Source organism: Procambarus clarkii, chromosome 14, assembly GCF_040958095.1.
Source record: "Procambarus clarkii isolate CNS0578487 chromosome 14, FALCON_Pclarkii_2.0, whole genome shotgun sequence".
Lineage (NCBI taxonomy): Eukaryota > Metazoa > Arthropoda > Malacostraca > Decapoda > Cambaridae > Procambarus > Procambarus clarkii.
Genome location: NC_091163.1, coordinates 5887167 through 5900572, shown reverse-complemented (window position 1 = coordinate 5900572; position 13406 = coordinate 5887167). Strand labels below are relative to the sequence as shown.

The window sequence follows — 13406 nt, the reverse complement described above, 5'->3', positions numbered from 1 at the left end:
GAATTCTGGCCCTGGTGGGATGCGGAACTGAGAAAGTCGAGTGTTGGAGGAAGACCGTTCAGCTACACACACACACACACACAGCTATACGTGTACAGTAATTCAATACTTTTTATATATGTAACTTATGCATATATCTCATCAGTTCTTATACCAAACATATACCACAAAACTATTACTAGCAGTGTGGGTGCAGGGCACGGGCATATGGTAGGTGGTGGTGTGATGGACAAGAACATGGTAATACATATTACATAGTAAGAAAAACATGAACAAGCAATAAAACATTAGTATGAATCTGACATACTATATTAAGTTTTATAATAAAATGTACACAAATTACTTCCTGGGGCCTACACTTCCCATTATTGTTAGGAACCTCTGTTCCTAATGAAAAATCAAGGCACTGCTCAAAACCAAGAAATAGTGCCATAGAGCTGCAGTACTCTATAATAGAAAGTAGCTCAGTAGATCACATACGTGTTAAGATTCAATTCAATATAATGAGCTCTATATGTAGAATGATAACTTCAACCGAAAATAAAATTAAAATATAAACATAAAACCATAAGGTAACCTTACTCAGAATACCTAATTACAGCACAGTATATAATATACACCATTAATTTCTACCCCTTTAACAGATTTGAAAACAATTTTGTCAACAGTTTCAATCAGGTTGCCATTCCAGTACAGGGACTAGCTTTCACTGCTATACATAGAAAACTGACAGACCAACATCATAACTATTAAAATCTATACATGTTAAACAGTTTACGAATCTTAAAATGTAAATATTAGTGGTACAATACCATTTCATGTTCTATTTAAATCTACTGTTAATAATTTTAAAATTATCAATAAGTGTAAATTAATAATGAAAGACCTTAAGGTGACCCTCACCTGACCTCTTATTAAGGTGGTCTGTCTCATAATACCTCATCTCATTTGTACTTGATCCCATTATCCCTCTTGTGTTATGAACAATTTTAGTATGTACTATATTTCTCCATCCATGCATTTAAAAGTGATTTTGAAGTTTGCAAGCACAGCATGGAGCTCCTCTCACAATCTCCTCAATGTGGTCCTTGGGTGATAGTTTACTATCTAGAACCACCTATATCTATCTCTGTCAAAGTTTATTAATATCATTTCACAAAATTTTAGTTTTTTTTTCCACTATTCCACATTTCATAACGTGGCATTTATTCCCTTTGAATTCCATACATCATGTGTTGCTCCATTCATTAATTTTGCTCAGGTCATCTTGAAGGGCATGGCAGATATCGGTCCTTTTTTTCTCATTAGTAACTTCGCATTATCAGCAAACATGTTCACATATTGTGATGTGTGAAATTACCCAAAATATAATGTAAGTGCAGTGACTGGATGAGAACTATGCCTGTGGTGTCCCTTTTATATATTTTTGTCATATGACGCTTTGAAATTACTGACGTTTTTGCATCCATTTTTAGCCTTTTTGTTTCCTTTGCTTGAATCTATTGCTTCTTGTTCTTGAAGTTGCAAGTTCAGAAAATTTCTCCTTGTCAATTCATGTAACTAATTTGCATGTGATGATGATCAGTGTTTGTGTAATTACCCACATGTAGTTACCGGATGAGAGCTCTGCTCATAGTGTCCCGTCTTTCCAGCACTCTGTTATATCACACTATGAAACTACTGATGGTTTTGGCCTCCATCACCACCTCACTTAACTTGTTAGTCTACCACTCTGTGAAAGTGAATTTTCTAATGTTTTTTTGGCAGCTTTGTTTAGTTAGCTTATATCTATGAACCCTTGTTCTTGAAGTACCAGATATTAAGAGTTCTTCTTTGCAAATTTTGTTGACTCCCATTATTTTTTTGTACATAGTAATCATATTGCCACTTTCTTCTATCTTTTAGCTTTGGCATATTTAATGCTCTCCTCATAGGGTTTGTCTTTCAGTTTTGGAAGCCATTTAGTTGCATGTGTTTACATCTTTTCCAGTTTGTTGAAGTGTACCTGGGCATTTATATGGGCACCATACAACCACTGCATATTCCAACTTTGGCCATGTGAATATAAACCACACAGTATCTATATTATTCATTTGTAAGTCTTACTATGCAGAGCATTGCAGTTAAGCTTATCAGTAAATATATAACAAATGAGAACATCTTTAAATACATACCCAAATGTGTGCCAATGCCAAAGCAGTCTATCTTGTGCCTTGTCATTCAAACTGATGATTGTTTCTTCATTAATGTCATTACTGGCCACAATTGATAAATGTTCAAACCAATCCAGTTCAAATCTGGAATTAAATTAATTGCATAGATGTAGCCAATCTAAACAAAATTTCATAACACTGCCACAAGCCAGACAGATGTACCAGTCCACCAATTAATAACGATTAGTACACAACATTTACTAAACACAATTAATATTGATTAAATCTTAGTTATCTCCAAGGTATTAGACAATACACATATGCACAATGACAGTACCAGTACAGTACTTTCTTACACTTATTATAAGACAAAGAAACATTGATTAATCAATATATCTCCAGTATATATGAAACCTTTTCCTCCTCACATCATACCCACCGCCACCTGCTGATAGTCAGTCATACCCACCACCTATTTGTTTTGAATGTCCCAACCTTAATGTATACAAATTTTGCATTCACATTTCTCGAAGTCATTTACCCTTACACTATCTAATCTTTCACTCAAATCTTACTATTTTGCAAATTTCCACTTTTTCCCATTTGTCTCCAATTTCCTTACATTTAGACACTCGCTCTACTCTCTGATCGGAGAAGATCCACCTCCAGTTTATTCTAATTGTACACAATAGTGTATAATCTGACCCCCCCCTACCCAATGTGCCTTTCAAAAAGACTTTCTCTATCTTTCACACTACTTTTATATCTCCTAGCAATACTACACACATTATCAAACTTTCTTCATTTCATCCCCTTTGACTGGAAGTCATCAGTTATTTATCATTGTATCTGAAGACAACAATTGCTTAATGACAAATTTGCTTAAATATCCACTTCATACTTTAATTTCTTCTGTATCTAACTGGAAATGATTTACAGAAAAAATGTTGACTCGCTTATTAAATATGGGTCCAGTTATCAACAAGTGTAATTTGGTAATGAAGAAAACAAGGGGTACTGGCAACAATGTAAATGCTAAGAGGAGGGTAAACTTTAATTGTTTATGTCGCTCAGCCTGTCTAGGCTCAATAAAAGTGTTACCGGTGAAACGGTTTTCTACTATTAAAGTTCACTCTCTTTATGGTGTTACAACACAAAAGCCTATGTTCATAATAACACTTACGACTTTGCAATAGTTGCAAATGTTGATCTGGCCACACAACTGAGATATGCAGATCTCCCGAGTCAATTCTTATACCAAGGGCTCTATAACCCAAGTCATTGAGCCCTAGAGCTACAGCAGAGAAGTTGAGAATTCCACTCCTGTAATGTAATCATTATTAGGAAATACAGTACTGTACATGTTATCAAAGACCTTTCTTAAAATCTTAGGTGATTCTCAGGTTTTAAATAAGCATAAATCAGTCCCTCTTAACCTCTTAAGGAAATTTTACATGAAAACAGTTATTACATAAAGTTGTGTTTTAAAAAACATAACTTCATCCTCTTACATCTTGGGAGCTTTTTAAACTCACGACCACCGTAGGAGAGGGCACGAGCTCTACCGACGTCACTACGAATATCCATAATAAGAGAGTTTCAGAGACAATCACTCGTATCCAACTGGGACTTTTAGCCTCTCCTGAGGTATCACTCAAGTCTGGAGGTATTGGGGTTTTTTTCAGGGATATTCCTGCACGAGCCCTAAGCCTCTGCTTTGCCCAATAAGGTATTAGGTGATCCAGTCAATAGGTGGATCCATTAGGTGCATCACCTAATACCTCCAGACTCAAGGAAAGGTTGAAAGTCCAGGTTGGAAACCAGTGGTGTGTGTCTGGGACCTTCTCTTATTGTGGATATTAATAATGAGGTTGGTAGAGCTCCTGCCTTCCGCTATGGTGGTTGTGAGTTTTAGGCTCCGATGGTGCAAGTGAATGAAATGTTATTTCCACCTTTATTGTGGTTTGCAATTTATAAAACATATAAAACTTAAATGATAATGAAACTCCTGAAAGAAGCAAAATATACTAGCAGTTTTTAATCTTAAATGCTCAAAATTTACTCTGACTAAACATAGAATACAGTATAAAAGCACATACAAAGCAGATAAAGACAAAAACCAGCATTTAATGTAATGAAATACCTCTTCCTTGTAGAGCCTCCGTGACTGCCTGAATCCAAGATGATTTACTCTTCTGAGTCACATCAGCAAACAGGAGTCCTGTATGGCCTACCAGAGACCAGAGTTAGAGCCTGGCTTCCTTTGGCAGAGGTACAGGAGGCAGGACATTGTGACTATCACCCACCACCCCAAGGAAAACATACAGAAAGTACATAAAACAACGTAAAGTATGTAAATTAGCAGGAGAAAGTGCTAAACCATTACAACTATATAACACATGGAAGGGATTAGGATAAGGATTTGGGACAGGATGGGGGAAAACTAGTTTCAAACAGATCATTTAGGTCTGAATGAATCATTTACAGAGTTGTTTGGCAGTTTCAGCGATTCATTTTCTGCAAACCTTGTAGTCGTCTGGCCTTACTTTGCTTACTTCCTAGATGTTTTTTGGCGAGGATGATCATTAACAATTTCCTGCTCCCTATGCCATCTCTGAGGGGGCCCAGTTCTGGTTCTGGACCCCAGTAAGCTACACAGGATTCCTATGGGAAATCTTCTCTGTTTTAAGGAGCCCCCTAAAGGCTCCTTCAGAAAGATACTGCCTTCGTAAATTCTACAAAACATTGTCTCCAAGCATATCAAATTGCACACAACTTACTTGAGCACATCGTATGTGTCAATGAGTGCAATAAATCCAGATGGAAATGCAATAGCAAATGATATAAAGGCTGCCAGCTCTCCATCCGAGGCTTCCGATTGGAGAATATTTAATTTGTCGGCCAGAAGACTTCTCCAAGCCAGTGATACATCCTTCAGGTTCATCACTGCTCCAGTCTCCTTGTGTTTTAGTGTCTGAAACTGATATCTCATACAGGAAAACTATTTTGCAAAGGTATGGTCATAAGTAATAAAGAAATCGATCCATATCAAATACATAGTCCAATACAGTATATATACAATTTTTTATCTACCTAATATCTTAAATAATTCTTATATTTAAGCTTATTGCTTGTATAGTAATAGGCATTACCGAAAAATAACAAGACTAAATAAATATTTGTTTAAGTTATACTGTACTCAAAACACTATGTGCAACTAGTGGCTATGTATAATAAATAATTACTTTACGCACCACCAGGGGCCAGATTTACGAAGCAGTTACGCAAGCACTTACGAACCTGAACATCTTTTCTAAATCTTTGGCAGCTTTGTTTACAATTATTAAACAGTTAATGAGCCTCCGAAGCACCAGGAGGCTATTTATTACAATTACAACAGTTAATTGCAAGTTTTCAGGCTTGTAAACTGTTTAATAAATGTAACCAAAGCCGTCAAAGATTGAGGAAAGATGTACACGTTCATAAGTACTTGCGTAACTGCTTCGTAAATCCTGGCCCCATGTATCCACTATATTACTTATGTATTAGCCATTGTATAAATTCAAATTTATCTTATTCTTATTGTTAATACTGTAATCTGAAGCATGCCAAAAAATATGGTCTTCTCAGCAAACAACTAATCTTGATTCTTGATCACGTGTAATGGCGAACCTCAATTCAGCACATCCATTACATCACTCATTTGGATTAGAACTTACACACCAAAGTCTGCAAACTAATGCCACTGTAAAGCATCGTATGTACAGAACAAAGACCACTGACCTATAACCTCAATAATTTTATATATAACATTTCTAAACAAAAACAAAAATTACAAAATTATTATTATCGACCCTTTTATAAAGCGTGTTTACATAGCATGGCTTTAGACATAACTTGGTTTTTTATTTAGTCACCAATAATTTATTCACATATAATGGGTAAGTCTCAAGAGCTCAACAGATGACGGAAGTTGAGGGTAGATCACACAAGACCTTGTTTGGGGAGCATCCAAGGGTCTTTACTCTGGAGACATTTTAAATAGAACAAAATTATACACAGTTGGTCGATTAGAACGAAAGTCAGATTGCATCATGGTCTCATTATGTGGTTTTTATTAATTAGAGGCTTCTTTGTATTTAGCAGTGAAATATAAAGTCCAGCAATACCTCTGAATGGAGATCTTCAAGACAAGAATACGACGAGACGTAAGAATGTGCGTGTGTCCCCTTGACAGGAATATTATAAGTTTGCCTGCCAAAACATTGCTTGTCCCATCAAAGCCACCTGAAAAATATACAATTAAATAATAACCATTTCTGTATACTGATGAACTTAAAAAAATATACACCAGAGTTATGGTATTTTCTGGGCTTCTGGGCTTGCACAGGCTACTTGAGCAATAGGATCAGAATCTTGTATACTGAGAGGCAATGGGGGAGTAATAAAATCTGTGATCAATCCAAAAAAGTAAAACTTTCCAGAATGTACAAATGAAGCAAACTAGCATCATGATTAAAGAGGAAAAAGACTATAAACAACACAAGTGGTAGTCTGCCAATCACTAGCCACCAGGTAGTAGTTCAGGACTCGGAGGTCCATCCTGCCTGTCTCATAAAACTGTGCCACCACCAAGACACATCCAATTCCCGCTGGAAAGGAGCAATAAAGGATCAGTATACGAGGATTATTTTAGTCGCTCAGAAAAGGGGATTTCCATTACACTTAACATATCATTTTTGAGTTGGCCGTTCCATAGCTGCCCAGTGCATTTTTCCAATGGCATGTGAAAGAGGAAACCAGCTTTGCAAAAAGAAATATATTTATTATCTATAATACCAGACAGCCACGACGTGGTTTGTGAACACCATCTATTCAAAAATGCCAGTTTCCCTATTGGGTTGGTTTGGATCTCAAGTTCAGGAAACACAAGGTTCACATAAAATGGTTCGGGTATCTGATCAGGCAAGTGGTCCGACAGGCCTCGTGGCCCAAGGTGGTGGAGGGGTGGGAGATGGGCCTAATTTGCCCATTGATAGTGTGGGGGTGCCACTTTTGTGCCTACTTCCCTGTGACGTCACAGATTCACGGGCCCATTGTTCCCATTGTCCTGAGAATGTGGTATAGTCAAATCATACAACTACTGTAGTTCAAAGCAGAAACTTGGGCCTGGAAAACCCAGCCCAGTGCCACACAAGGACTGACTGGGACCAGGCACACTGACCAAATACCAGGCTGCCAAAACCTTGTTCGACATCTAAAACCTCCAAGCCTTATTATCAAACCATGACAAAGAGGAAACAGCAGCCCAAACAGCATATTTACGAATATCATGGGCCCGAAGGTAAGCTGCAGGCTAGCTAGCTAGTTGTCAGTACCATTGACAACCCGAGAAATACGAAACAAGGGACCACAGAAACAGGAAACAGGGTCAACCAACACAGGTACCCACTAATCATGGAAACTACCATGATTGGCAAACGGGTAGCAGCAAAGAGACTGGGTTGCCAGAGGTGATGTAGTTATGCAGGAGGTCCTAGGAATGAGAGTGAAGGTAGCAGGCAGGCAGGACTTGAGGTGACCTGAGCTGCCACCTGGTGGCATGGATGCTGGTGTAATGTATAGTGTGTGTGTAATGTATAGATGCTGGTGTAATGTATAATGTGTGTGTACTTGTGGCAAACTACCATGTTACGAACTTTACCTCCTGTGGAGATTAGTTTCTATTATGAATTATTCATTAACACGAAGGAATTGATTAGAGAATGTTTTCTTGAAAGAAATCTGCAGCTATCTGCAACTGGGAGGCCGCAAGTGACTATTATCACCCCGCCAGTAAAGTAGTACTCTTCAGCTGGAGATCGTTTGTGAATAATGTGTATTGGAATAGCCAAGCTGTGTGAAGGAAAAGTGGACTCAATCAAAAGACATGCGTGGGGAATGTGGTTAATGGAGTAATTAAGGGTTGGATTGGAAATGTTTAAGAATAGAGTATTAAGGGGCAATAACACAGGGGGGATGGACGCCATTTTTTGACCTGACACGGTGCACCAGCTGTCTGTCCTCATTCCCCTAGACAACATTAAAATACATAACGACCCCACCTGTAACATACCTTCCCCCATGCCTCATTTTTAATCTTTTCTTTTTAATCTTTTCTCTCTAATTAAGGTATGTAGTTTCTTCATTTTGCCTGTACTTTTTGGGTGGTTTTACTTCGTTCTGGATCTATTTCAGATCCTCGTGTTCCCTTCATATCTATGAGCACAACAGATTCTGGTTCTGGTGTTCAGTAGGCCCGTGCAAGTTCAGAGGCCCTGTAGCAATCTGAATGTCTCCATGGCACCAGAGTCGAAGCATGGGAAGCTACCCAGGAGCCAGCCCAGCAACACGGGAATGAGAGTAGCATTAATATTAAGAACAGACATTAGTAAATAAGAATGTAAGGAAAACATCAAGAATAAGCTGACTACCTGTACTGCAAAAATTCAAGATTTTTCTTTAGAAAATACCAAATTATTTCCTTTGTGTTTGTCATGCATTATTATTATTATTATTTATGATCAAGTATATAACAAAATAATGAGGCAATTTCATAAATATAATTTTGAGAATATATATAAGAGAGAGATACATGCAGTGACAGAGGAACTGACCGACATAGGCATATTTTGATGCAGTGAGGCCTCCATCTGGTCCTTGAGCTCTCCTCAGACCAAACTCCAACAGCTTGATCTTGCGACCAGCAGCCATTCTGTATCGTGCAGCATTTGTGGCCACCAAGCTGTAAAAGCAAAATTTGAACACATTATTCATCATCATGAAAATGTCAACTGCTAATAAATGATTCAAAAAAAGGAACTCTGCAGTCAGTCATTATTAACTCACAATAATTTAATAATAAATCATTGCGTCAGGGGGACCGGCTACTAGTGTATACACAGTATATACACAGTATATACACTGTATATTCAGTACATTCAGTGGGGAGCCGGTCGGCCGAGCGGACAGAACACTGGACTTGTGATCCTGTGGTCCTGGTTTGATCCAGGCGCCGGCGAGAAACATTGGGCAGAGTTTCTTTCACCCTATGCCCCTGTTACCTAGCAGTAAAATAGGTACCTGGGTGTTAGTCATCTGTCACGGGCTGCTTCCTGGGGGTGGAGGCCTGGTCGAGGACCGGGCCGCGGGGACACTAAAGCCCCGAAATCATCTCAAGATAACCTCAAGAAGAAGATACATGTTGGGCTTATATCTAGGTCCTCCCCAAGGTCGAATTACTGACCCTTCCTCAGTATGCAACCCTACAACAAGCTGACTAACTCCTGAATACCTATTTACTGCTAGATGAACATGTGCATTAGGTGAAAGGAAACAAGCCCAACCATTTCTGTCCTGCTAGGGATTCAAATTCGGAATTATCAATTTTGAGTTTAAAACGAAACCAACTGTACTGCAGGGTATAATAACTAACATTAAACCAACCCCTAAAACTACCGGGACCCTAATCATGTTATTACAGTACATACTAGCAAATAATTTACATTTACCTAATTTAACATGAGGGGCAACTAACACACTAGTGGACTCAATGGGGACAGGAAGCCAGGCAACTTGTCAAATGTCCCCCCATTTGTCCCGATTTTTTCCAGCTGGATTATCTACCTCGACTATCTGAAGCCCACTAAACTGAATATTTGGGTTACCAGCCAAAATTGCCCCCCCCCCCCCCCCCGAACATTTTTCTGGCAAAACTTAGCCACAACCAGACAGAAATCCAGATAACCCATAGGCTAGGTTTAAGTAAATGTTAAAAAAATTACACATTTCAAAATGTACAGTATCAAACAAGACGACGAACTACAACAAGACGAGCTGAAGTTGGTTTTAAATTATATTTTTTGATATATAGGGTATATGGAAATTCATATTATGTTGGTGGTTGTACCAAAAACATTACGAATATGGTTATTTTTTAGCTTCCCTGGTAAAAAATCTGCTTATCTGGATGTCAGGCTTAACCAGCGAGGGGTCATTCCCACACGGTCTGGATAAGAGAGCTTAAGTGTTCTATACAGTATTTTTATATTTACAATGCATTATAAATTATCTATGCTCAGTTATCCAAATCATAAGAGACCCACTCCTATTCAACTTATCCAGACATTCAAGTTGTCAGACTTTTTTTTTTTGCAGGAACATTAAAAGTGAAGAAATTTGAATTTATTCGGGTTTCTTGTTTGCAAGAAATTGAAGTACAGTATTGTACAGTGTAACCCATATTTCTATACGAATTCAGAAGGCAAGAACTTGAACTCAAATTTATTCGCGTTTCATGTTCAATGTAACATTTAAATCCTAATTACTATTTGGGTTAAAATAGTAAAATTGCACCAGAAATCTGCAAATGAATTAATTCAAATAACTCAAAGATATGGGTAACCGAAATCTGAATTACCGAGCTCTTTATGTAAATATATTACCTATCTTTAGTGACAAGAAAGTCCTAAAATCCTTCAACGTAGTGAAGAAAATGTTGAAAACTTTGATGCTCCATAATAGGTTAATTTAAAATATATACTACGGTATTCCATTCCATCAAGGATACACAAGATATGATTACAGTACCGGAAGTGTATACTTAATTTGATTTACCCGACTTCATAATATTTTTTTGTCACTTTATACATTGAAAAAAAAAAGGCAGTCTTGGAGTACAGTACACCAGCAACAGAATTATTCAGCTTACCTGGCATAATTCACGAGGGGTGAGTAGTGTCGTCTCCAAGAGTTGAATGACAATCAAAGGACCATCTAACACCAGCAATGGAACTCTGGTTAAAAAAAAAAAAAAAAAAAAAAAAAAAAAAAAGTAGCATCTTAATTTGTATTGTTTAACAAAAAAATTACGTGTTAATTCTTAAACAAATAAGAAAATCCTTGGTTAATGTAAATTTTAAAAATGACCTGACTTTAAACTTGTACCATACCAGGAAGCAAAATTATTTTCAAAACTAATGAACTTTAGAAAAACACAGAAATACGAATCATCACAACTAATTACCCCAATTCCCACTTCCAAGGGGTTGGGGGGGGGGGTGAGGAGGGGGGGGGTGAGGGGGGGGGTGAGGGGGGTGGCACCTGCCTAGAGATACACGACAGCAAAAGGTGAACAATCTGAATCTATAAAAGAAAATGTCTGCTTATCTGTCTGTCTGTGTTCAAAGTTGGAGGGCAGATGCTTGAAGTAGCCTTAGCAACTTTTCTGGTTGACACATTGGTGATAGGTGATAATCATAGGCAGGTCAGGGTCAGCCTCATTGCCCCCCTTTAATAGGACTGGCTCTTATTGCAACTCCCAGTGACTCCTAGGGAGTATAAAATGGGGGGGTTTGGTTTTCCAGAGGTTTTCAACAATTTTCCAGCTGTTCGCTACATGCAAAACTGTTGTTAAAATAGGATAGAGGGGAGGGGGGAAAGAGGAAGGGTGGGAGGAGATGGGAAGGAAAGTGGGAGGGGGGTGGAAGGGCATTGCCAGGTAACCCTTCTAGTATATAATGAAAGGTCAGTATAATTATTATTAAAATATTTATATTACAAAACAACAATTCATTAATTCCATCATCCATGCTAAATAGCAAGACACAAAACAACCCCTACAACACCTGGCACTCTTCCACAACAAAACTCTGAAACAACTACAGTACAGTACAAATAAAAGCAAAAAATACTGCAAATTAATATTCTCAATCAAATCATTAAACAATTTTCATTAGACCTTTTACAAATGAGCATGTCATGTAACAGTGCTAGCAAGAGTAATGGATCCTTATATAAGCCTGCCTGTATAGCATGAGTACAGGTATCCCACCCCCATACACCCATTTTTATTTAACACTATTTTCAAGTACAGTATTTCAAACCTTACACCTGTGAAAAAAAAAACTCCTAATTTTTATCTTCAATTAAATTATCATCCTACTACAGTGTAATTTATAATGATCTACACAATCCATGATAAGCAATACCTGTATTCCTTTTTTCTCAAACACCACAATCTGGCTATAATCTGCTCTTGCACACGCTATCAAAACATAGTATCTTCTACAATGTCTCCTCACACTCTGCAAAAACATCACATTATCTGCCTACAAATGTCATTTGATTTGTTAGCACCTCTATCTCGGTCTTTTATCCTTTAATTAACACACACTACACACCGAAGCATATGCACTTATAAGTGTATAACTTGTGTTACCCATCGTATATTTCAACATATTCTTGGAGTAACATATTCATACTACCTCACATATTTCCGTCATTCTCTCTAAAATGAACAAAGCATGCTCCTCCTCCTCATAACTTATCAGGTGTTAACTCATGTGTAGTCAGGAATATCCATTCCTGACCACAACAACAAATATAAATGGTCATACATACTGTACAGTATATGTTTATATGGTCATTCCTGACCATATAAACCCAACAAAAAGAAAGACTAATTACCTTGGAAATACAACTTTGCCTTCATCAATGGCATACACTTTCACATCTTTGGTAGTCACACTGGCCAAATAGTCGAAGAACTCCGGCTCTACCGTCTCGGGCATTGTCTCCCTCAGGTACTGAATATCTGCCACATACAAACCACAGGTCCTTTTGAAACTTAACCAGTATAAAATACAAGAGTAAATTTTGAATTATCTTTAATGACTGTGCACTTTGTTATTTTTAATGCATAATGAGGCACTATGTCATACCAGACCAAACAGATTGAAGGCAATTTGTACTCAATATATAACTACTGTAAAGGCAGCATGTTGGATATTGTTGAAGTTTGCTGTAAATGTACAGGTCTAAGAACCTACCCTTTTTCTTACTCAATGTGGTTTGCTTTAAGGTAGATTTATTCAGCTGACTTGTTTCAAAATAAAAATATAGTTAGTCTTTTCAATGTTTTGTGAGAGCTTGTGAGTTCACATCCATGAGAGTACTTTTTTGATCAATTATTTTATCATTTATTTTATCATTCAGGGTGTGATGCTTGGGGCCTAAGAAGATAATATAGTAGCATCATAAGGAAATAGTACAATTTAAGAAAACTAAAAGCATTTAACAATAACTCACACACAGTATACAAGAAACAGAGCGACTAACTTTATCCACAATAACAAACTAATACAGGTACAGTATATATAAATATACCAACATATACAATATAATATTAAAGTCAAGTTATTATTAAAGCAGCAT

General features: G+C 37.4%; 1 pseudogene; it reads right to left on the bottom strand.

The window, feature by feature from the left end:
- The window catches only part of LOC138364669 (nicotinate phosphoribosyltransferase-like), a 43140-nt pseudogene that overhangs the window by 6599 nt on the left and 23135 nt on the right, over positions 1-13406 (bottom strand).